Raw genomic sequence first — 27100 nt, 5'->3', positions numbered from 1 at the left:
GCATATTAAAATGTAGTATGTGCTTGTCAATTATGCACAACATTTAAGTGCCTTGTTGAGAGTTCATCAGCGACTAGGACCAAAGTATGCGTTTAAAGAAGATTTTGAAGTGAAATACATGTTCTATTCTCTTCTGTATTTCTCACTTACAGAAGAGAAATACTTTGCCTTTTCTATAAAGGCAAAGTGACATTAGATTCAATGTTACTGAGCGTAGTTATCCCAAATGTGCTAATGTTAAGTACATGTAGAGAAACTTCTCTTGTTTTGTTTATTAAACTCTGTTCTCATTGAAAGAAAATTTAGTTAATGACAGTGGTAGATATTAGTTCAATTGACCTTTAATTCTATTTTTTTCCTGGATACATGATAGAGTTGCGTATTTCTATGTGTAAGTTAAAACTGTCCTCACTACTTGCTTTTACAAATGAACTATAACTGCAAACACCACCTGTAACTTCTAGACAGAAGCCATTAAGAGATAATGTGTATTAATGTGCCCTTCCCTTTTGCTATGGGAGGGGCGCATTATTCCAGACCGAGAAAGTTTTATTTCCCAGGGGTCCTACTGTGAGTTAAATCTGAGACAAATTTACAGTCATAATGAGAGTTGTACCTCTGTTTTGCTTGCTTGGTTTGGATGTTTGTGTTTAAGCCGTGGAGTTGGTCATTGTTTGCACCACAGGGCAGTCTATCCTCTCCTGGTTAACACAATCACTTCTGGTGTTTTGAAAAGCCTAAGACATTAATATTCTACTTAACTTTTAAACATTAGGTCAAATAAAACATTTAACGACATGTTCACTCTCTGCACATATCTTTACAACATATTCATGTAAATCAATGCATTGTTCAGAAAGTTTAGAGGTAGGTACTTTAAGTTTTATTTTGAAGAAGAATATTGATCAGTTTTATGGTGTGAAATGATGTTCTTAAGCGCAATGTGTTTATGGCAAAATGTGTTATCCAACATGCGAAGATGCTCATTACTTGTAATGGATTTCTTCACACTTTTGTTCATAACTAAATGTAGTTTAGAAAACTGAAAAAAGTGACCATTTCAAATTAGTCGTAAATTAAATTAAACCTCACAATTAATAGATGTTATTTTCTCTATTAGATGAAGGAAATGACAGTAATTTTTCAATCTGGAATTCAAGGACAGTCTGCTGATTTTGTTTACTTCACATGTGTCATATCCATCTTGTTCCATATCCATCTTGTTTCATACATATAAACGGAGAGAGAGAGACAGGGAGGGAGAGAGAGAGAGAGAGAGACAGGGAGGGAGAGAGAGGGGGGAGGGAGGGAGGCGAGAGAGAGAGAGAGAGAGAGAGAGAGAGAGAGAGAGAGAGAGAGAGAGAGAGAGAGAGAGAGAGAAGGGAGGGAGAAACAGAGGGAGAGAAAAATGGATCCATTGCCTTCCCTATGCTCCGGACTAGAGATCAAACTTGCAACCCAGGCCTGTGCCCCAACAGTTGAGCCACACCAGCTGGGGCTGGGACTTTTAAAAGAGTTGCTGGATTGGTTTGTGTGTTTTTCCCATACTCTAATCTTCCCTTTGTTCCTTTTCAGAACAACTTTTATTAAATAAAAACCTTTTAAAGAATTTGCTGTCTTCCTTTTGAATTTCCATAGAGGGGAACCCAAACTCTTATGCATAACTCACAAGACCTTGTTACAGTGGCCACACAGCAGGTGTGTTCTGGCTGACTGTAGCCCTCCTCTTCCCTCCACTCTATACCCAACCATACTGAGATCGCCACAGATCTCATAAGAGGTCGAGATGTTTCAGCCTCCTGAAGTTTTGTTCACCATACATCCTGGCTAACATTATCACGTGCCAGGAACACATGTCCGTACACACAGCAATGTCACCTTAAACAGGCAGCCATCATCACGACCTCAGTATCACTACATCAACACCACACTACCCGCTTCCTGTTCTCATGCTTTGTCCCCAGTCGTTTGCCCTAAAATTGGACTTACTTTAGCCCCATCTCAGTTTCAATGTAAACATACGCTGATGACAAATAAATTTAAACTCATAACTACGTCATTCTTCTTTCCTCCCAGAGCCTCCAACTAGAACTACTTTCCCAGGCACAGCTCCCACTCTTCCACAATATGTTTCCTTCTAGCCTGTCAGTTCGAGTCCTCGCCATCGCCAAATACGGCTGACCCTTTTGAACTCTCCTTTATACTCTGTTCCTTCCTTCATATTCACTTTCCTGAATGTTATCCTTTTAGTTCTTCATTATTTATATAGAAAATTGTTATTTGTGTGTTATTTTTAAAATTATAACTGAAACTAATTTTTCTCATTTTTCTCCTCTGCTCCTCATCTATTCCCCAAAAGACTACCACTATTTACTGCATCTATTTTTAGTTTTTTTGTGATTATGATCAGTATAACATATTAAATCGAGCATTATATTTAATAGTAAGCTCCCTACTATTCTACTGTAAGATTTCATTTAACTTAAACTCTATGGTTATTCAGTTTTTCTATTTGTGAAATATTTTTATTATTTATTTTGGTTTTAAATAGAATGAGCCTGGGTTCTCATCATAATAGGTGAAACAAAACACAAACAGTGTAAAAAGTTGGTACCATCTAACCTTCACTTCCACCCCTGTGGCGTAATCAGTCTTGGCGGACTGCCAGGTTTCTTTGCCCATTCATCTCCAGCCACGCAATCCTATGGAACATATGTGCACATCCATAGGAGTGGCAGACATTGTTAGTCACTCATCTAACATTCATTTTGCTCTTCTACCTTGCTAATAGAACAGTTTAAAAATATTTAATATAGTATTTCTTTCAGATAGGGACATGATGTGACATGCTTCTCAACAGTGTGAAGAATGTACATGTCAACTAGGTGGGCTTTTCAAAAGGTTTTTAAGGAGACAGAGGCTCAGCTCCCCCTTCTTAAGCTTGTCTTTTGAAGTTTTCTATTATAACATAGTTCTGATAGTTTCTAGGCCTGGGAGATGGCTTGGTAAACTTTTCTCAGGTTGGTAGGCTACTAAAATATTGAGAAAATATTTGGAAAATTGTTAATAGCTGCAAGACAAAGACATTAGACATTCTATCTTTATCATAAGGACTGGTATCTGCCTATTACAGTGAAACAGAACATAGCATGATTTATTTGTTTACTCCACCAGCTGTATCTACAAGCAATGCATTGTAGAAAAATGAATCACGTATTATGAAATAGAATGTGGATGATATTCATTTATGATTTTTGAGATACAAAGTTAAAGGCTTGGTGTCTTTAGCAATTTCTTGTTTCAATTAGTTATTTAATGAGAAAAATTATATGTTTGCTTTGTGAAATTCAAAAAACTGTTATTGTAGGATGGTGCATTTAATGTTGAGGTCCTGTTTGATGCTGAGTACATTAGCTAAATTTCTAGTTTCCTTTAGTCCAATGACAACTTTAATAAATAAGTACAGAAATAGTTGTATTTAATGATAATTTATTAATCTAGCTCCATTTATTTCTACTTGCCTCTAATTTCTTATCTCTTTTCCTATGACTAGGCTTATGTTTTCTGATATGAAGAGCAATGTAAATTCCATACTTTTATCAAATAATTGCTACATGTGTGTTAGCATGAGCATTTATTATTTGAAACCCTTTTAACATAGGATGATTTTCTCGTGCTCGCTTTGGCAGCACATGCACTCAAATTGGAACAATACAGAGAAGATTAGCCTGGCCCCCGCTCAAGGATGATACGCAAATTCATGAAATGTTCTATATATTTTTCTTGATTCAGGGGGTTTTTTATGGATTTGTTTTTAATGCAGTGGCGAAGGGTAAATATGAGCTAACTGCAGTCTCAGAACCTACGGTCAGGAAGGGAGCATTTCTTCACATAACTTACAACCTTAAACATGGGGCTTCTAGTGTTTATAATGCAAAGCCAGTATATTTCAAATTGATATAATCTTGAAGTCAACATATTTAATTTTAAATGTAAATAAAACTTTTTTCTTGTCTGTCTTTTCTTGTTGACATTTGTTTCTAGCATAGTTGTCTTTCCTATTTAACTTTTACTTCTTGACTTTTAACTTTAGTTACCACTTATGAACCATATTCTCATCTTTATTTTATTCGTTTTTACTAATCTCTTTTTAGTCAAATGTGTGTGTGTAAACTCTCAGAGTTCTAGCAACTCCAAAAACTAACTTCATTTGGCTTTTGCATTTGACAAATGGAATCAGAATGAGAGAGAACTGAGTTGGTGACCTGAGCCAACCAAAGAATGCCGGGAGGCCGCCATCTGGTCGCTCCAGCTTGGGAGCAGTCAAAAAATCATGAGGTCAACATCGAAGGGCTCCAATTAACACCACAGTAAGTTGTGAAAATTACTGTTTAGTGTCTGAGCAAAAGTGTTTGAATTTATCAACTGGAATGGCTAAAACTTAAGTGAATGTTTGGATGAAGTTTAAAAAATTACATCAAGTGCTTTATAAATTAGAAAATAGTCCAAACAGCTTATGCATTGGTATTATTACTATTAAGGATACTAAATTAAGAGGGAAATCAGCAAGTCACAGATATTTAGAAAAACAGCCTATATATGCTGACCAGACTCTTGTTCTAGTAAGACAGTGTAGTAGAGTAACAGGTGAATGCTCCGAAGACTCAGGAACTGGTGGAGTATTCAACAGTTAGCTCGATGGACCCCAGGGCAGTTCAATGCAGTCGTCTTACTGTGCAGTGAGGTAGGCAAATGCTAAGACGGCCCTCGCTGAATCGTGCATGCAATTGTCTACTCTTACAGTGCAGTAGAACCTGTGACTTGCTTCTAGCCAATAGGACATGACAGAGTGAGATAGTCATCCCCTGAGTAGGTTATATAAGAACTTACTTAGCAACTGGAGTAAGAGCCTATCCAGTGGACTTTGAAGGAGAAAGTGGCTATGTTGTGAGTGGCAGTGAGCAGGCCACATTGCTGGGCTTTAAGAGTTAAGGGATGTTTAGGAGCTGTGCAGCCCCCAACTAACAGACAGCAAGAAAGTGGGGCCCCAATCAATATGACAGCAAGCAGGTAAATTCATCAGTAACCATGAGAGTTTAGAAAGGCATTCGGGTTTTGGGGAAGAAGGCACATAGATTGGCAACATGTGAGACTGTGAGCAGAGGATCTGCCCTCCCGAGCTGAAACCTGTGAGGTAATGAAGATACATCGCTTTAAGCCACTAAGCTCTTAGTAATGTGTTATACAGCCTAGAAACTAACACGTGAAGTTGTGGAATGTTTTGTTTTTAAGATTTTATTTATTTAGAGAGAGAGGAGGGAAGGGAGAGAGAAAGGGAGGGAGAGAAACATCAATGCGAGGAAGAAACATGGATCAATTACTGCTCATTGGTGCCCCAACCTCAGCCTGAACCCACAACCCAGGCCTGTGCTCTGACAGGGAATTGAACCGGCAACTTTTCTGTAGCTCTGTGGGACAACACCCAACCGAGCCACACCTGTCAGGGATGCTTATGAAATGTTTGCCTCAAGGCTGTATGAGTAAAGGTTCACTTTAAATTTCAGAGACAGCAGAAGTATTTGTATCCAGAAAGATATATATTATGGGAGGGCTTGGGGCCAGCTTGAAAAATAACTTAAAAAAATATACCACATTTGCAGAGAAATATCAGGATAAGTTTTCAAATAATTACAATGTTATTCTAATATTTTCTATATAGGTGAATATTACAGCATCTATTAAGGAGTTACTGTGATGTAGACGACACACTTTTCTATTACAGGACACACTATTTAACATAGAAACACTGAAAAAATAAAGCTAAGGAAACCAAGTATGAATTGATACTCTATCAGAATTCTTTTATTAAACTTAGACTATGTTTTTATTTAGGAAGGCAAAGTACTTTTTAAAATTTTGCTTTAAAACTGTAATATAATACTTTATACATTTTAAAAAATTATTCAGAGATTCTGTGCATGTATGAAGTGTGGAGAAGCGATTGCTAATTTTCTTTATGAAGTTAATGAAAATGCTTACTTCAAAATAACCACTATACTGAGAGTGGTGTAAATTAATTATGTTTACCTCTGTTGTCTAAATGTAAAATAGTATAGCATTTTTGGAGAATATTTTGGTAACACTTATCCATCAAGTGGCACAAACAAATCAAATCCTTTGAACTAGTTATTCCACAACTAGGAATATATCCTAAGGAAACATGTAAAATTTGTTAAACTTTATTGCTAATATTGTTTATTGATCTATTATAGCAGAAATGTTTCAGTCAGTCTAAATCTCTAATTGTAAGGAAATTATTAACTCTACCAAGAATTAAGGTGATTTCATAAATAATTCACAAATGATGGGTGTTTGACATCTTTAATCTAGATCTCTCACATTCACAGAGGAAGGTCTGGGGAGAAGTGGGCCTACCGCCCGCAACTTTCCATTCAGCCCCTCCCATTCCCATGTCCTGCCTTGTCCTTGCCTACAGAGCTCCTTCTTCCTATAATAAAAAGCACAATTTAACGATTGGGAACATTTCTGAAAAATGTAGGTTTTGTGGGGGTTTGTGTGTGTATGTGTGTGTGTGTGTGTATACTCTGAAAGTGAGACAGTTTTGGATAACCTAAAAAAAACCTGTGGGCTTTGAGAGAAAAAGACTGGGTTCAAAGTTAAAGATTTTATTCCCCCCCACACTGAACTAGTAAAAAGGAACCATGGTTAAAGCTACCGACGGTGGGCTGAAGGAGTAGCAAAGGAACAAATCCCAGGCAACAGTATGTGGCATGACTGGGGTGTTAGCCTGGGAACTGCAAAGCATCCCTGAAAACCTGATTTCTTTCCTCATTCCCAAGTGACCATCTCTGCCCAATAGATCAAATGACTTTATTTCTGTTGTTGTCTTTCTGAACAATCTTCCCCAGCTCCCAGCTCTACCGTTCACGAGAAGTGTATTGATAAGGAGGGGATCACTGTTGCCTGGATGAGGAAAAATGATAAGGATCGTCCTCCCACCCTTTCATGTCTGTTTCTTACTAGATTGTTGAAGTGGTTGAATACTCCGAGGACACCCCAGAAATGAATAATTAAGTCTAAGAGACTCCCATTTATTGCTTGTTGCTTGAGTCATGCTGCATATTATTTCAAAACACAGATGTAGAGCGCACTAGTAAAGGACCTTACAGCACAGCTTAAAAACATACATATGGAAATTACTATTTTCCTTGAAAGGAAAATCACTCATATTTTCACAGGAATTGCAAGTTGGAAATAAGGCTTTTAAAACTTTTCTGGCATTATAAATCTCAAAATAAATAATATTTTATGCTTTATAGCTTTCTTGATAATTTTTCAAAGTAAAAGTATAAGCATTATAAATTTTTACTTTTGAATATTTAAATCTATACTAAATATTGGGAGAATGTCATTTGTGGTCACACCCATTGTTTATACATCAGACATAAATTTTATATATAAGTACATCCTTCATGTAAAAATAATTAGTGCTTTGTTTCATCTAAACACGAATCACAAACATTTTAAATTGAAAGTGTTCAAATTGTGTTTCTTTAAAATTTGGCATGAAGATGATGAATACCATACATAGCAAACTATTTGTTTCACTAGAACATGGGACTTCCTCCAGTACTCATTCTAGGTCTAGCTATAAAAACTCTCCTTATCATGCAAAATTTAAAGACACAAGGCGTAACTTGAACTGGTTCACTCATTCTTTCTAAGATAGGAATAAACATATATATTAAAAATTTTCTAAATGAAGTCATTGGTTTATTTATTCATTCACATATTTATTCAGTCCCACCTTATATGAAAGGATAAGCTTCACAGACTTTTTGGTACCTGAAGAGAAATAATGTCTCTAGAAATACCATATTTGACTCTTAATCAATTTATTAAATTTTAAAAATTGGCATCTGTGAGAGACATTGAGGGGCCAGTGATGTATTCACAATTAAGCATTTAAAGAACATTTATTAATATTCAAGTCTCGCTGAGGAAAAAAGTTCACCTTGTGTTTCAAAAATGGAATCTTGAAAGATTCCTGTCTGGAACCCCACGAGGGTGAGCGCTGAACATGATCTGCTGTTATTCTGTTGCTTGTTTATTGTCTGTCTTCCCACTAGAGGGCAGGGCCTTCTCAGTTTTGCTAACCGCTATATCCTCAGGGCAGTTAGTAGGTGCTCAAAAAATATTTTTTTTCAATAAATAAATTGCTTAATTAATTGAATGTGTACAATCCAACTCTTTGGATCCTCCATTAGAGGACATGTTTTATTTAACTTGGCCCATTTGCTCTCTGAACTGCACTACAGAAACTGAACATACACTAGAAAGTTCCTCTGTTTGTCTTTTGAGTTCATGCTTTGGAAATGTACAGTTGTCAGACTGCTCTGAGGTCGAAAGGTCAGAGAAGCGCAGGGATCTCCACTGAGCCAGCAGAAACGAAACCCTTGCGAAAGCATTCTGCCTGAAACTTCAGGGCCCACAATCAACTGGGTTTTATCTGCACTGTGATGTGAAGAGCAGGTGACTCAAAACATCAATTGTCCGATCAGCCCCGAGAAGATAGTGTGCAGCTGGCTGATTTTCCAGGACAGTGCAGCAAAGACGGTGCCGAAAGCACAGTGTATATATGACGGAATCGCTTCTGTTTCTAATACTGTAATCTAGAGAAATGTAATGTTTTAAAATATACGGATTTCAGTCAAAATCCGTCCTTAGTATTTCAAATAAATATTCTCCCAAAGACTAAGCTAAAATCAATTTTAAAATGTATTTTATTCCTTGTTTAACTAGTACGCATTGCTGAGAGCAACAATTACTCCTGAGGGTTTTTCCATTAGCACATGTAGCAAGATTGTACAGAACTTGAAAGGGTGAAGGATTAAACTGCACTGGCTTTTGAGAGAAGACATTTTATGCAGTGAGAACAAGAAGCACAAGAACACTGATCTCAGTCCTGATATGTCTGAGGTACAACCAGGAGACAGGTGAGCAGAAGCCAATTAGTGGCTAGGACAGGATGATGCCCGGAAGGAAGAGGGACTACCGCGGAGCTTCATGGGGCGTGTACTCTGAATGAGTTGGGACAAGAATGGAGAGTCTTGAGGAAAGGAGAGATATGTTTGCCTCTGGAGTAAGGATGATCCAAAGCCAGTGGGTAGAAGTAGAGAGACCAGTTAAGAGGTGTTGTTATAATTCAGTTAAGAGATTTATTTTCCAAATGGCTAGCGAACTACCCAACAGCATTTGTTTAAAAACAAAACATAATTTTTCTATTGATATTTAATGCTCTTGTTCCTCCAACTGGATAGAATTACTATAATACTTAAAACAATTTAACATAGGCCCACATACAGAACTAGAGCTAGATCTAAGATTTATCAAGTATAAAAAAATAAAGTCTTAAGATTTTGATTGTAATACTGAATTAAGAGATTAGTGAAAATGGGCAGCTTTGTAATATTGAGGCTTGCCATCCAAGACAAATTATAATTATTCCTTTCTTTTTGTGAAGAACTTCCACAACAATAATAACTAACTTTTGGTAAGACTTCCTGTGTGCTGCCAGTATTTAAATCATTATACATTTCAACTCATTTAACCCCCATTATAATGTTAAGTAGCTACTAATACTATCGTTTCCATTTTGTAAAAGAGAACCTGAGGCCAGGAGAGGTTAAGCGATTTGCCCAAGACCAGGAAGAAGTAGGCGGGTTGGAACCATCAGCCCTTCACAAATCACCTCTTCAGTCTTCCTCTTGCATTTCCCTCGGTATCTGTAGGTACTTCCTTTTTTCTCGATCTTCAGTTTCTCTTTGCTATGTTGTCTGTCACCTCATAGAATTTATAATCTGCTTTTATTTTCTCAGAAGTCATTTTGTTTTTACTTTGTCATAACTTAAATCTTCCTTTCTTATTGTAACTTCAGGGGGAAAAAAGCAACTACCAATTCCCTAATGTGGAAGGTGATAAAATTGGTGAACTAATGAACACTTTATTCAACCTCTTTTCTCTCATTCTTAATTAAGTGAAATATTAAGGTATTTTCATCAGACTTACTGAACATAACTAATAGAACTTATTATGTTTTATGTAATATAACTTGTCTATCAGGAAATAAACTATATTATCCATTTCTCAAGACAATCATCACAGTTATTTAGTGAAGATTATATTTTAGTGAACACGCTTAGCTTTATGAACCCTTTCACACCACATGATATCAGGTAAGATGTATGCCATACAAATACGAGGCTGGACTCAAGGGAAGGAGGAGTGAAAATTGGTGGAAGAAATAGCAATAACTTAAGATATGCAGAGGACACCATCCTATGGGCAGGAAGCAGCACTGACTTGAAATGACTTCTGATCAAAGTGAAAGAAGAAAGTCTCAAAGCAGGACGGCATGTGAACATCTAGAAGACAAAACTTATGACTGCAAAAGGTACACACTTTAACATAGAGAATGAAGACACTGAAGTTGTTAAAGATTTTGCTTAACTTGGCTCAGTCATTAATTCAAATGCAGACTGAAGTCAAGAAATCAAGAGAAGACTGTGATTTGGAAGGGCAGCAAAGGAAGAATTAGGAAAGAGCGCCAGGAGCAAAGATGTGTCATTAGAGACCAAGGCAAAGATCACCCACACTGATGCATTCCCAATTACTATGCACCGATGTAAAGGTTGAACAGTGAAGAAGGCTGATAGAGAAAAAAAAATGATTCATTTGAAATGCGCTGTTGGAGGAGATCTCTATGGATACCCTGGACTGGCAGAAAGATGAACATGTGAGTCCGAGAGGAAATTAAGCTTGAAAAATCGCTGGAGGCAAAAGTGACCAAACTGAAGCTGTCCTACACTGTGCACATCACGAGAAGGCAGCGTTCTTTGGAGAACACAATACCGCTGGGGAAAATAGAAGGCCACAGGGAAAGAGGAGGAGAACTCTGAGGTGGGCGGACCCCATACAAGAAGCCACAGGCGTGGTGAGTGTACAGGAGCTGTGCAGGGCTGTTGTGTACAGGGCACTGTGGACCTCACTCACTCAGAGGGTCGCCAGGAGTCACGGCCGACTCAGTGGTACATAATACCAGATGCTTTTGGAAGCATATTCATTAAATCCCACCAAATTGCCTTTAAAGTTTAGGAAACATAACATCCTTGATTCAAAGTATACTGAAGGCACAGGATCCAAAAACATCAGTTCCAATGATGTCACTGACTCCCATTTTTTACCTTTAACCTCACACTGGAAGCAAGCAGCTGGAGAGATTCCAGAAACCACAGTCCATTCACAGAAAATGAGATGAAGCGAAAAAGAAATATCTAGGTGAAGAAGAGGAGGTTTCCTTTTCTTCTCTGGTAGGTAGAGAGAAACTTTGTAACAGAAACCATTAGCACACAAATTTTTCACCCATGTTGTTTGGTATTCTCATTCCCACTTTTGAAATTTTACTGGGAGGAAATATGAAATGAACATGTTTAACTTAGGTGAATTATCTGGGTTGTTGAATAGTGCAAATTCTATCAAACTCTCCCAAATACTGCCCTCTCCACAGGTAAGCTGCCAGTATTTCCCTTGAATCATTTTGCGAATATCTAATATATTTATGAAAACTATATTCCCTGGATTCTTACAGCTAAATATGTCTCCCTAATGCCTGTAATGTATGATGCACAACTTCCTGTGTATACAATTTAGAATTCACAGTGTTTTCACTCATAATCTAGAAACATTATTTCACTAACTTCTGGCACTTAATCCTTTGTATCCGTATGCCGTGATACATTTTCATTGTCTGCAAAGCACTGCAGTGTCCTCCAACTGCTGACTTGTTTGTAGTTGTGTATTTCCATGCAAACTTCTTTCTTTGTCAAGTGTTTTTTCAGCTCATTCTGTTCTCTTACTATTTGGTTATCTCTTGTTCTATATGCTCTCTTTAATTGCCAAGATGTAATACCTTCTTACTTGCTGAAAAATTTCTCCTATCTCTAAAGACGTCTTTTCTTCCAGAATAGATGTTTTCCAGACTGTGTTTGTAAAGTGTACCTTTACTCTTTTTTTCCCTTTCCTTTCTTTCACCCCTGTGGCTATCTACAGGAGATTTATCTACTGTTGAATTTAAGGAGAATTTTGGTAGACCTAACATATTTTTTCTCTGTTTTGCTTTGTATAATTCTACCTAGACCATTTAATTTTGCACCAAAATTGACTGTAGTGTTTTTCATTGACTCTCCTTCCTTCTTAAGGCATTGTCTGAGTCATTCCATATAAGCATTAATATGAGGACTAGAATTTAATTGTAATTTTTCTTTGGCAGCCCTTCAGGTTACTGATGATATTATGACATTACCCAAAAGTTGCCTTTTATAACTGTGATATTTAAGCTCTGTGTCAAAAGCACTCCATCAAGTTGTCAAAACAAATACGGTCCTTGGCTTTGTAGCTTTAGTAATTAGGTTTGAGGTGAACAAACACCTTGGTGGTGCAGAACACAGACAATTCGATTTGCATGATTGCTATTGTAGAATTAACTATAAAAGCATTATTCCTCAGACAAACTGTTCTACCGGCATACATATATTTATGTATTTAGTAAACTTTCTATTTTAGAGAACTTTCAGCTTTACAGCAAAACTGAGCAGACAGTACAGAGAGGTCTCATACACTCCCTGCCCCCACAGATGGACAACCTCTCCCGCCATTGACAGACCACCCCCCCCCCCGGGGTGGCATATTTGTTACAAATGATAAACCTTCACTGACACACAATTACCAGGTCCATATTTTACAGCAGTGTTCACTCTTGGTTTGTACATTCTATGCATTTTGATAAACATATAATGACATGTATCCACTGTATAGCATAATTCAGAATATTTGCACTGCTCTAAAAATCCCAAAGTCATTTAGGGTTTTTCTATTTTATCTTCTAGGAGTCTTATAGTTTTGTTTTTTACATTTTGCTCCATGATTCATTTTGAGTTAATTATTGTAAGGGTGTAAGGTCTACATGTAGATTATTTTTCTGCATGTGGATGTCCAGTTTTTCCAGCACTGTGTTTTCAAGAGACATCTTTACCCCCATTATATTGCCTTTGCTGTTTTGTCAAAGATAAGTTGATTATATTTATATGGATCTAATTCTGGGCTACAGGGAATATTCTTAAGATAAGTTTCAGCATATGTGTATAATCTAAATAAACCTGCAATTGCTCTGGTGGAAGGGAATGGGTGAAGCCCCACCTGCTGAGTCTTCCTCTACCCCACTGGTTGCTCAAATAGAAAAGTTAGCATTCAAAAAAATCACTGTGATAAAAAATCTTTGTGATAAACGATTTGATTTAAGCTTAAATACAGTTATGTATTATACTACACACACAAACACACTCATAGCCACAGAAGTTTTATGCTTGGTGGATTCTCAATATTTCTCAATTGCATTGTGTGAGGATGCAGTCAAGTGTGTAAGATTCTCAAGCACTCACAACGTAATTTGCATGGTAGCTTTATTTACCCTCAAAAGAAAGTGTTCTGGGTAACGCTGTGATTATCTTTGAATGTATTCTTTTTGCAAAGCTTGAGCACTCTATTCTTCAGTGTTCTTTGTAATATAACAATTCACTGAAAAGGATAGCATCCTATCATCCTTTAGAAAGTACGAACACATTTTTCAATGCTATCTTCACTATAACAGTTCTAGTGCATCTCAGTGTATCATGATTAATTTAGACGAAATCAAAATCAGAAATTTGCAACCTAATGTAAACGGGTGGTTCAATATAGGTGAAACTAGGGAAGCAATTGTTTTAATCAATTTGTCTTTTCCATATCTTAGAAAGACAGTTACGGTCTGCAGTGTTTAAGGGATCGCCCCAGGTTCCTCCTGATTGAAACCATCATTGTGTGATTGATCCTACTGTGAGTGGTTAAGGGAGAGAAAACAGCCTCTTTGGAAATATGTCATCTTGTCACTCTGTCAGGATCCTAGGACATGAGTCAAAAGGTTGTTGGATAGACAGAGAGAGAGAAGAAAAACACATACAACAACAGCTAAGCTCTGTATCTTCCGGAATTTGCTAAGCTATGGCAGTTAAACACTGGTAAAGCAGAATCCCTTGGTAGCCTGTATCTATATTTTTCCAAATAAAATATGAGGAAGGCTTACCAAATTGACTAAAACAAGCCTCTCCTGTCTGACCTACACTGAGCCACATAGAAAAGAAGTTTCCTTCTTTACCATTTGATCTCTATTTTGATTATCTTGTACCTTATAACTCTGGTATTTAAGAAGTCTGCAACAGTTTCTATCTTTATTCTAATTCTAGCCATAACCATTATAAGTCATGGTAACTTCTCTTAATAGCTATCACTCTCTCTCACTTAAGCAAATCCAAAACCAAAACTCAGCTTTAGAAACTCCTCTTTTCCTTATAATTCAGTGTATTCTCAGTCACTTCCGGTGACTATAAAGCAAGATCAATGCAGATTTCCTTTTCTTAACTCCTTCTTCTGAGAGACATCTAAATTCTGAGTTTGGTTAGCCGCTATGGTGTGTCATGGTATCTGAACCTCTGGCCTGTAGCAGCATCTGGCGCTGCTCAGTGCATGTAGGCTGGTTGCTACGGTCTGAATATGACCCCCATCCAGATTCACATGTTGCATACTAACCCCTGAGGTGATGGCATCAGGAGATGGGCATTTGAGAGGCTTTGCCCTATAAATGGGATTAGCGCTCTTATAAAAGAGGCTCCCAGAAATCCTTCACCCCTTTCACTATATGAGAACACAGAGAAGAAGATTCCATTTAGGAACCAGGAAGAGGGTTCTCACTGGAACACAACATGCTGATATCTTGATCTTGAACTTCCAGCCTACAGAATTGTGAGAAATACATTTCTGTCATTTATAAGCCACTCAAACTTTGGTGTTTTGTCATAACAGCTCACATGTACTAGGTAGTAGTCTACATCACAACCACTGTCGACAATTCCAAAATGCTTTAAAATAACTATTTACAGGCAACTTGGGAATAACAGAAGTAGCTATTTATAGTGGTGTTGCAAGTATTGAGTTGACATATCAAAAGTTCTTAAAATAATGACTGCCATGTTATAAAATCATCTAAGTTATCATCATCAACACACTGTCATTATTTTTGTTTCCACCTATGTTAAGGATATATGATTAATGTTCCTAAAGTTTCTGTTTCAATCACTCTCCTCTGATGGAAAGTCAGTGTGTTCATGTGTGCCTGTAGGAAGACCAAGAGGTAGCAGCTGGTAGACAAGAAAGTACAAGAAAGAAAAAAGCATCCTTTAGTCTATGTAGATAAGACACATAACATCTACCCTATTTTTTGGACTATGAGATGCACTTTTCCCAAAAAAATTTGGGAGGGAATGGGGGTGAATCTTATAGTCCAAATGTAGCTTATCTGGCTCAATGAGGGGAGTGGGGGTGGTGGTGGAGCAGGGTCACAGGAGGCAGGAGCAGGGTCACCACTGCAGGAAGCCAGCAGCAGGAGTGGGGCGATGCTGTGGGCCCTGGGCTGGGAGGAGGGGGTGTCCTGGCAGTGGGAAGCAAGGGTGGCAGGAGCAGAGTCCTGGCTGTGGCATACTATAGTGCTAGGGAGGAGGGTACAGGCAGTGCAAGCACGTTAGGAGGAGAAAGCCTGCAGCACCCGTACATGCCTCCATCACGCGACTGGTGTGTCCCCCATTAACATTAACATAGGCAAATTCCACTGCAGGGTCACCTGTTAATGTGGCCCTGCAGCTGTTGCAAAACTACAGCTCCCATCATGCTTGGACAGGTTGGGATAATGGGAGCTGTAATTTGGCAACAGCTGCAGAGCCACACAGGTTGTGCAAAACTGCTGTCCCCATACAAGAGTGTTGTACAACCTGTGGCCCTCCAGCAGCAGATCTCCCCTATAACAGTATCAGCAGCGGATCCCCCCATAACAGGGTCAGCAGCAGATCTCCCCAAAACAGTGTCAGCAGCAGATTCCCCCATAACAGTACGTCATCCACTGATGTTCTCAGCTACAGTGCCTCCTGTGAAGGACACAGTGCTGATAGTTCTGTCATTACTGTATTTTGTTGTAGAAAGATACGAGAGCGTACCGTAGTTTCCTGCTGAATCTACCGTAATTGTGGAAAGATGTCAAAGTAGAAAAGGATTCCTGCTTTAAAGAATATTATTGAATATTTTACCACATTTTTTGCTTCAAAAATTGTTTTCCTATTTTCCTCCTCTAAAACCTAGTGTGTCTTATAGTCCAAAAATGCAGTAAATTTACTTAAAAAAAAAACAGACATACATCTGGACAGGATTGTCAAGAACTTGGAAGGCTCTGAGATGTTATCCTCCTTGCAAGCTGCCACAGTTTCTTTCATACGTACATGCCGGCAGACTCTTGGGTCATAGCTGAAGAACCGCATTACTCGGAGCACAGCAAGCAGCAGAGCACGTGTTCTCATTGGCTTCCTCTTGCTCTCCCATTCTTTCAGGAGTAAGAGGAGGTGGGCTGTTTTGTACAAATTTAGGGTATTACTGACCTTGAAAAGGAACTACAACTCTTTGTCTCTGATGGGGGCATCATTTGTATTATCCTAAAGAGCAAAGCAATCTGCCTCTATCTTAAAGGCAGATACTCCCCTTATTTTCTAAGACCATGTATTACGTAAATGTTCTTGGAAAGGTAGTCCAGAGCAAAATCCAACACTAGCATACACACCATTGAGAATGGCTTCCCAAAAAGGACATCCACTGGAATGATGTCTAGTTAATTCTTATTCCTTAAGATACATAATATTTTTAACATCACAGGGAATTTATTCTGATTTATATCATTTTTATTATGTAACCTTCATTAAAGTATGCTGTGATGACAAATAAATCTCCAAAATCCAATAGCCTAACATGGCAGTTACATAAAGCACATCTGTTGGCATGATACATGGGATCCAAAAAGAGAGTTTGTAGTAAGTGGGTAAGTCCTCTTTGAGAAGTAGTGGTATGAGAAATCAAGCTTATTCCATGCCATGGATCTAATATCTTTAACACAAGCCTCCCAAATTTGCCATAGTCATGGTCTTCATTCCATCTGTCTTAGAAAAAGAAGCTATATCAGTCTATCACATGTGGGAGGTATTTGTGAGCCAAACTATAAGTGATACACAGCCGTTCACCGACATTCCAACAGTGATATGGCTGTGTCTAATGGCAAAGGAAGCTAGGAAATGTAGTCTGGGTTCGTGTCTAAGAAGAGAAACTAGTTTCAATGGTCAATTTGACTGTCTCTCACCCATTCACCTGAAATAATTGAATCCTAAAATTGGTCTTTTTAAAACCTGTATCTAGAAGAAATATTTAAAACATACATCTGAATTTTATTTTCAGTTTTGTTGTATGTTTTGAGTAGATCAACCAACTATGGTACAGAGTCAATTTCAAATTACTTTTCTACAACCTGAATGCAATTTTGATGTGACACAAACACATTATTGGCTAATCTTCCATATCCTATGTAGAGATTTAGAGGATTAAAAAGATTGATTTAAAGCCAACTCAGAATGATGTTTGTAAATGCATGACTAAAGTACTTCCATAAAGCAGCAGAAATGAAAAAAAAATTGAGGTATTGAAATGCTTGTGTCTACAGGAATTAAAATAATTTCAGGGAGCAGGGTTCTGCCTAAAATGCTTTTTTATATTTACAGTTATAGATAATAAGAGAACTTGGTTGGTTATAATAGGTCTGTCTCAATTGTTTACCCATAATGCTTACAGAGAAGAAATGGAAAACTAAAATAATGCTTAGCAAGGTCAACTTTTGGGACCCCAGCCTATGTGGGGAGACACAAAGAGGGTACATCAGCTTCTCACCAGTAAAATGTGACTTAGTGAATGGCTTAGATTTCTGAAAGTTTTACCAGACATTTCTCCTACCTCATGAGAAACCAGAACGCTTACCAGTATTGGAGAGTGGGGCGTAGCAGTTTCTCCTGTCCCTATAGCTTTTACTCTGAATTAAATTTAACCTTTAAATCACTGCATTCTACTTTCTCATGTTTATAACTTCATTCTGATCATTGCATTGTGTATGTTGGCTCTGTTCATGATCTTTGCTTTCATCTTTGTATTTTTCAGCATTGTTTCTTCACCATTTCTCCTTGTTGCTATGCGCAGTTTCCATGGTATCCTTTGCCATTAATTTTGTTTCTCAAAATAACCTTCACTCTTTCTCTTTGAAAAGAAGCATCCCAGGGGAATAAACATTCCTAATCTCAGACAGTATCAGAATATTTTAGTCTTAAAAAATTGATAGGTGTCATCTTTCCTTGAGGTTATTTTGTTAAATGACAGTGTTGGAGATAGAGCCTTACATATTTAACTTAAGTAAATATGTAACATGGAAATTTGGAAAAAGCTAAGAATTATATGCATAATTCTCATTTACTCTCCCTGTGGAAAACCTGTTACAGCGTGCTGTTCCAATAACAACAAAAACAGCCACCATTTCTTTAGCACTTAGTGCTGGAATTCAAGGCCAAGCATGCCTTTCTCTTCTACAGCAGGATTCTGGCTGAAGGAGTATACACATGAGAATTTCTAGCCACAAGGGAATCAAGTAATAATTTTCTTAATTTTTGAAAGCATCTTAAATGCCAAGTCTAAGGCTCTCTTTTACATGCTGGAGTCAAGAACAAGATCAGGGCTTAGATTAGGGTCTGAAGTGGCATTTCCTCCATATAAGCCAACCTTCACCTTCAAATTGTTTTTATGAGGTGTGCCTCAGGGAGAGCTGGGTCTCAGAGGCCCTGGCCACCACAAAGGAGAGATATGCGAGACTGTTTAACATAGAAGCTGGACCCTACCCAGGTTTTCTGGTGATAGAATAGTAAGAATTCCAGGAGGCTTTTTACTTTTCTTTGACATAAGCAGTAAAAAAAAAAGGAAAAAGATATTTGAGATGGAAAAATTCACTTTCATGTAACACGCAGTGCAGTGAATGTCAAGTCTGGTGTAATTAGATTAGCACCACTAGTACCTCTGCTGCCTTGGGGATGAGCTAATAAACATGCCTCAAGAAAGCTATGGAAGTAGCCTCCTCCTTTTTTGGTCAAGGCAGGAATATGAAAAAAGAGGTACCCTAACCTCACGATCTGCTAGGTGTTAGGCTAAGCAAAGTACATTTTTGTAATATTTATCAGGTATTATGTATTTTTTCTATTATCACTGATGTGAAATAATCAAATGTATTGTAGTAGGTGAACTAGTCATTTGTGTGTTTTTCCTCAAATCCATCTCTAGCATTTCTCTGCCCATCTTTGTATCACAGAGAACTATCCTTAGAAATGTCATTTACAGAGCTGCCTTGGACCTGGCCAACAGAAAGCCCTGGCAGGTGAGAGGAGGACAAGAGGAGGGAAGAGCCTTAGTATTTCTCCTCCTGGCTCCTGGCTTCAAGTGAAGTGTGGTGCAGTGTGGTTGTGGCTGCATCTTCTTTATGGCTCCATCTTTCTTGGGCAGCCTGTCTCTCTGTGATTGTAGCTTCTGATGGGAAGCTGCCTGGACAGCTCCATCTCCCACCTGCTGAATTCTTCTCTAAGATTCCAAGCATGCAGGCTAAAATCCCGGACATATATCACTTCCCTCCTTTATCATATCAGCTGTAATGGTAGAGAGGACGTTTTTCCTTTGTAATATCAGGTTCTCCTTCTTCATCTGTTTGCTCCTTCAGCTCTACTTTTATTTAGGTGACGAGTTTCAAACTGGTGTGGACTCTAATTTCTGTTGAACTACTTGATGTAGGTTCTAAATTCCTCAAATGATATCAATATATTAATCTTAAATACCCAATACTCACTTGTAAAAATATTATTTTATGAGCCTAATTATATAATTTATGTATTTATCAAATGATCTATTATATCAGGCATTCTTACAAACTAGTGTATTATATCATACTTTCATTTGTTACAAAGTTAACTATAAAATATTAATAGAGAATTAGCCTAATGGTGGGAAAGTAAACTTTCTTATTCATTCAACAAAATATTATTCCCGTTCTTTGAGAGCCACTTACATGTCAGGTATCAAGTAAAAAGACAGATATGACCCTAACTTCCTGAGGTTTATAACTAATGGGTTCCATCTTTATTCTGGCTCTTTGTAGTATTTAGATAAGGAGTAGGGGTTTCCAAGTAGTTTTCACACCAATGTTAATTGTAAAACTGTTCAAATTTGCAGAAAAATTGAAATATTTTTATAGTGAACACTTGTATACTCATCACCTAGATTCTAACTTAATTAACATTCACTATCCTTATTTTATCATATGTCAATCCATATATTCCTGGCTACATTAATGCAGAATAGAATCATTTTTGGATGTACTTCAAAGAAAATTACAAACATTCATACACTTCTTGCTAAACACTTTAGCATTAATATCATTGAATAGTTAAATATTTTTAAAAGATATTTTCCCTGCATGTAAAATTCACATGCAGTGAAATGCACAAATCTTTCTTACACATTAGCTGAGTTTTGACAACTGTTTTTCCAGGCCTAAGTGATATTACAGGTTTTGGTTCAAGGTCACTGTAAGAAAATCAAATATTGCAGTAAAGAAAGTCATAATATTTTTGCTGGGGGAGGGTCTTCAGTTTCTAAAAAAAAATAAAATAAATAATAAAATAATAATTATATTAAATTAAAAAATTTTAAATGCAACACCTGTGAAGGCCAACAAAGTGGAGTGTGATAAAATGAGATATGCCTATAATTCCAACAGTTATGGTATAAAAATTTTGATCATTACAGAAAATTTCTTGGCATCACCTTATGGTCAATTGCTGCCTTCTCATCCTTGAGGACACCACTGTCCTGATTTTATCTATCATATTTTAAATTTGCCTCCTCTACACACTGTTTATAAATATAATTAGACAATATATATTTTTGTGTGAGGCTTCTTTCGTTAAACATTGTGATTTTGAGAGTCATTTATATTACTATGTGCTTCAGTAGCTCATTATTTTTTACTTCTCTGTAGTATTCCTTTGCATTAATATTCTGCAGTTTACTGATTAACCTATTAAAGAGCAATTGATTTTTTTCCAGTTTTTGGCAACTGTGAATAAAACTGCTATTAAAAGTTATTAAACATCAGCAAAAAGAACAGAATATCATTCAACATTAGAAATCTTGTTGTGGGCTATATGCTTCATCTAGTATTGAAAATGCTTGTCCTAGAATGTATGTATATTTAGTTTTATAAGGAAGTACTGAATCATTTTCCAAAAAGATTTTAGTATTTTATCCCCCTACCAATGATATATGAGAGTTCCAGTTTTTCCATATCCCCAACAAAACTTGGTGTGATCACTACTTTTACTTATTGCCTTCTAATTAATGTACACTATTGCTTCATTGTGATTTAATATGCATTTTTCTAATGGCTATAAATGTGGAGCACTTTTCATGCAATTGACCATTTATAGATCTTCTTTTGTAAACTGTCTTCAAATCTTTTGCCAATTTTTAATAGAGTTGTTTATGTTTTTATCATTGAATTCTAAAAATTCTTTTTATATCCTCTAAACCATGATATGTTTGAAAATATTTCTTTTACTCAAAAAGTGAATATCTTTTCCATTTTATTAGCAGTGAATGTCTTTTGATGACTGAATTTTTGTTTTTAATGAACTTTTAAAAGTCTAAACTAAATTTATTAGATTTAAAAATATTTTAATTGCCACAGTTTTCTTTATTTAAGAAACATTGTCTCTATCTGAAGCAAAGACATTCTCCATATGGTTTCCTCTAAAAGATGTTACAAAGGTAACTTTAGCTTTAGGTCTATGATTAATCATGATTTAATTTCTGTGTATGATAAAAGGCATGGGATAAGGTTTTGGTTTTCATATAGCTTTCTTGTAATTCCAGCATAAGTTGTTGAAAAGACATCCCATCCTAGTGAATTGCTTTGATGTCTATGATGAAAATCACCTGACTATGTCAGTAGGGCTCAATTTCTGGACTCGCTATTCTTTTCTGTTATTCTATTTGTGAATCACATGGTCTCCATTGCTGCACCTTTACAGTAAATCCTAACATCATGTAGTGTAAGTTTAACTTGGTTCTTGTCTTTCAAAACTGCTTTAGATAATCTAATTCTTTTCATTTCCTTATACATTTGAGAATTAGCTTGTTCTTTTCTTAAAATTCCCTATTAGTATTATAATTGTGATACAATGAAATATTAGATTAATTGGTGGAGAATTGACAACTTAACAATAATGAGTCTTTGAATTCATGAGTATGGTACATATCTGTCCATTTATTCAGCTCTCCTTTAATCTAATCAATAGAAGTCTTGTACACTGTTCATTTTCAAATATTTCATATTTAAAGTAACAAGTGAATTTTAAAATTTTTAATTTTAAAAGCTTTCTGCTAGTTGACCTATTGCAATTAAATTTTAGATGACTTTATATCTATGGCATTGCCTTAGGCTCAATTATTATTTATAATAGTTATTTTGTTGACTTTTCATTTTATAAATGATACAATCTTGTCACCTAAAAATCCAGAGTGTTTTACCTTTGCTTTCTAAATTTTATAAGTACTATTTCTTTCCTTGCCTTTTCTCAATCTATAGTCCAATATTAAAACAGTTGCTAAGGGTGAACATCTTTGCCTTGTTCCCAATCTGAAGGGAAATATATTCAAAATTTGACTATTAAGTATGATATTAGCTCTAGACTTTTTATTGATGTCTTTTATCAGGTTTCTAAGTTCCCTTCTACTCTTAGTTTTCTGTGTATTTTTTTATAAGTAGATGTACTTTGTCTAAGGACTATTGTGCTTCTGTTGAATTGACCATAGAGTTTTTCTTCATTCTGTAATTATGATCAAACACATGGTTTGATGTTTGTATGTTAAAATGACCTAGGATTTCTTGTATAAACCCTACATGATCATTATTATCTTTTGTGCAGAATGCTGAGTCTATGTTGCTCATAGTTTGTAGAATTTTTGCTTCTATGTTCATAAATGATATTGCTTGTATGTTTCTTTTGTGTAATATTATCAACTGTTGGTATTAATGTTAAGCTGCTTTTATAAAACAAGTTGCTGGGTAGTGTGGATTCCTGCTCTATTTTATGAGTGTTTTGATAAAATTGATATTTAATGTAATTTACAAAAATATTATGTGCATGGGGTTTTCTTTGTGGAGAAGTTTTTGATAAGAAAATCATTACTGCAATAGTTATAGAACTATAAAGATTTTTCATTTCATCTGATCAATTTTGGTACATTTTATAATTTCATTTAATATTTTAGTAGTGTAGTATGATGGTGATTGTCACACTTATCTACTTTTATCTAAAATATTTTTAGCCATTTTTCTGCAAGTGTATTTTTGATGGATTTAAAATTCTATTTTAATAATTATTCTTTCCTTTCAGTGTTTGAAAATTCTATCCAAAGCTCTTCTGGCTTCTGTGGTTTCTGTCAAGAAAGCAGCTAGCATTTGAATCAATGTTCCCCTGGATGGAATGCATTATTTTTCTCTGGATGCTGTTAAGATTTGTATTTATTGTTGGTTTTAAGTAGTTTTACTATAATGTCTATGTGTCTGTGTCTGACAACCAAGAGTTAAAAAAGAAACATTCATCCAGACCAGTAGGAGGGGCAGAGATAAGCAGCTGGGGTGGAGTGGGCTCAAGGCAAGGAAGTGACTGGAAGACCAGGGCAGGAAAGGCCGTGGCTGGCAGAGCAGGTGGTCCCATACTTGCCCGTGGATAAACCAGGAGGACAAACTGGGGATTGAAACAGACTGCACAACCCAGGAATCCAGAGCTGGGAAATAAAACCTCAAAACCTCTGGCTGATAAAACTTGTGGGACTTGAGGCTGCAGGAGAAACTCCCAGTCTCACAGAAAAGTTCATTGGAGAGACCCACAAGGTCCTAGAATGTACACAAAACTACACACCAAGGAGTCAGCACCAGAAGAGCCAATTTACTTGTGGGTAGCAGGGGAAGTGACTGAAAGCTGATCGAGACCTGAGCAAGTAGCATTGCCCCCTCTCCAACCCCTCATCCACATACAGTGCCACATTGCAGCAGCAATGTTGGTTGCCCCGCCCTGGCAAATACCTAAGGCTCCACCCCTTACTCTGTAATAGGCACACCAAGACAAAAAATGTGTGGCCCAAATGAAAAACAGATCAAAGCTCCAGGAAAAATATAACTAAGACATGAAGAGATAGCCAACCCTTCAGATGCAGAGTTCAAAACACTAGTAATCAGGATGCTCAGAGAAATGGTAGAGAATGGTCACAAAATAGAAGAAAAAGTGAAGTCCATGAAAAGTGAAATAAAGGGAACCAACAATGAAGAAAAGGAAACTGGGACTCAAATCAATGGTTTGGAGCAGAAGGAAGAAATAAACATTCAACCAGAATAGAATGAAGAAACAAGAATTCACAAAAATAAGAGGCTTAGCAACCTCTGGGACACCTTTAAATGTTCCAACAACCAAATCACAGGGGTGCCCAAAGGAGAAGAGGAAGAGCAAGAAACCAAAAACTTATTTGAAAAAATAATGAAGGAGAACTTCCCTAATCTGTCAAAGGAAATAGACTTCCAGTAAGTTCAGGAAGCTCACAGAGTCCCAAAGAGGTTGGACCTAAGGGAGCACACACCAAGGCACATCATAATTACATTAGCCAAGAATAAAGTCAAGGAGAGAATCTTTTTTATTTTAATTATTTTATTGTTCAATTATGGTTGTCTGCATTTTCTCCCCACCCCTCTACCCCACCCCAGACAAACTTACCTCCCTCCCCTGCTTCCACCCTCCCCCTTGGTTTTGTCCTTGTGTCCTTTATAGTAGTTCCTGAAAATGCTTCTCCCCACTGTCCCTTCCCCTGTTCCCTCTGGCTATGGTTAGATTGTTCTTAACTTCAATGTCTCTGGTTGTATTTTGTTTGCTTTTTTCTTCTGTTGATTATGTTCCAGTTAAAGGTGAGATCATATGGTATTTATCCCTCACTGCCTGATTTATTTCACTTAGCATAATGCTCTCCAGTTCCATCCATGCTGTCACAAAAGGTAGGAGCTCCTTCTTTCCTTCTGCTGTGCAGTATTCCATGGTGTGAATGTACCATAGTTTTGGGATCCACTCATTTGCTGATGGGCACTTAGGTTGTTTCCAGTACCTGGCTATTGTAAATGGTGCTGCTGTGAACATTGGGGTGCATAGGTTCTTTTGGATTGGTGTTTCAGGGCTCTTAGGGTATAATCCCAGCAGCAGAATTGCTGGGTCAAAAGGCAGTTCCATTTTTAGTTTTCTGAGGAAATTCCATACTGTTTTCCACAGTGGCTGCACCAGTCTGCATTCCCACCAACAGTGCACTAGGGCTCCCTTTTCTCTTCATCCTCTCCAACATTTGTTTGTGGATTTGTTTATGTTGGCCATTCTGACCTGTGTGAGATGGTACCTCATTGTGGTTTTAATTTGCATCTCTCTGATGGCTTGTGATGCTGAGCATCTTTTCATATGTCTCTGGGCCCTCTGTATGTCTTCCTTGGAGAAGTGTCTGTTCAAGTCCTTTGCCCATTTTTTAATTGGGTTGTGTGTCTTCCTGGAGTGCAGTCATGTGAGTTCTTTATATATTTTGGAGATCTGGCCCTTGTCTGAGGTATCATTGGCAAATATGTTTTCCTGTACTGTTGGTTCTCTTTTCATTTTAATGCTGTCTTCTTTAGCCATGCAGAAGCTTTTTATTTTGATGAGGTCCCATTTGTTTATTCTTTCCTTTATGTCCCTTGCTTTAGGGGACATGTCTGTGAAGATGTTGCTGCATGGATTGTCTGAGATTTTCCTGCCAATGTTTTCCTCTAGGACTTTTATGGTGTTACAACTTATATTTAAGTCTTTTATTCACCTTGAATTTCTTTTTGTATATGGTGTAAGTTGGTGATCGAGTTCCATTTTTTTGCACGTAGCTGTCCAGATCTCCCAACACCATCTGTTGAAGAGGCTGTTTTTGCTCCATTTTATGCTCCTGCCTCCTTAGGCAGGAGCATAAAATGGAGCAAATATTAATTGACTGTATGTGAAATATTAATTGACTGTAGAGACTTGGGTTTATTTCTGGGCTCTCTGTTTCTGTTCCATTGGTCTATGTGCCTGTTTTCATGCCATTACCAGGCTGTTTTGATTAAAATGGCTTTGTAATACAGTTTGATATCAGGTATTGTGATCCCTCCTGCTTTGTTCTTCTTTCTCAAAATTGCTGGAGCTATTTGGGGTCATTTATGGTTCCATATAAATTTCTGAAATGTTTGTTCTATATCTGTGAAATATTTCATGTGTACTTTAATAGGGATTGCATTGAATCTATAAATCAGTTTGGGAAGTATAATGTCAAGGAGAGAGTCTTAAAAGCAGCAAGAGAAAAGGAGACAGTTACCTTCAAAGGAGTTCTCATAAGAGTATCAGCTGATTTCTCATAAGAAACCTTGCAGGCAAGAAGGGGTTGAATAGAAGTATTTGAAGCCATGAATGGCAAGGATGCATATTCAAGATTATTCCATCCAGAAAAGCTATCATTTAGAATGGAAGGGCAGATCAAGTGCTTCATCATCACCAAGCCCTTATTATATGAAATGTTAAAGGGACTTATCTAAGAAAAAGAAGATCAGAAATACGAACTGTAAAATGATAACAAACTCACAACTATCAACGAGCAAACCTAAAAAAACAAAAACAAAAGCAAAAATGAACTAAGCAAACAACTAGAACAAGAGTAGATTCACAGAAATAGAGATCACATGAAGGGTTATCAACAGGGCAGGGGGGGAGGAGAATGGGGGAAATGTTACAGGGAATAAGCATAAATGGTAGGTACAAAATAGACAGGGGGAGGTTAAGAATAGTATAGGAAATGGAGAAGTCAAAGAACTTACATATATGACCCATGGACATGAACTAAGGTAGGGGAATGATGGTAAGACGGGGGTACAGGGCAGAGGGGAATAAAG

The 27100-nt window shown here is 37.1% G+C and overlaps 1 non-coding gene across 1 annotated transcript; it reads left to right on the top strand.

The window, feature by feature from the left end:
* The first annotated feature begins 3673 nt into the window (after positions 1–3673).
* LOC112317899 (U6 spliceosomal RNA) lies at positions 3674–3780 on the top strand. The gene has a single exon (XR_002976149.2). It is a non-coding gene; the product is annotated as a U6 spliceosomal RNA (small nuclear RNA).
* Positions 3781–27100: the final 23320 nt, after the last annotated feature.

Source organism: Desmodus rotundus, chromosome 4 (assembly GCF_022682495.2).
Source record: "Desmodus rotundus isolate HL8 chromosome 4, HLdesRot8A.1, whole genome shotgun sequence".
Lineage (NCBI taxonomy): Eukaryota > Metazoa > Chordata > Mammalia > Chiroptera > Phyllostomidae > Desmodus > Desmodus rotundus.
Note: the sequence above shows the minus strand (reverse complement) of the source record. Positions and strands in the feature narration are given on the sequence as shown.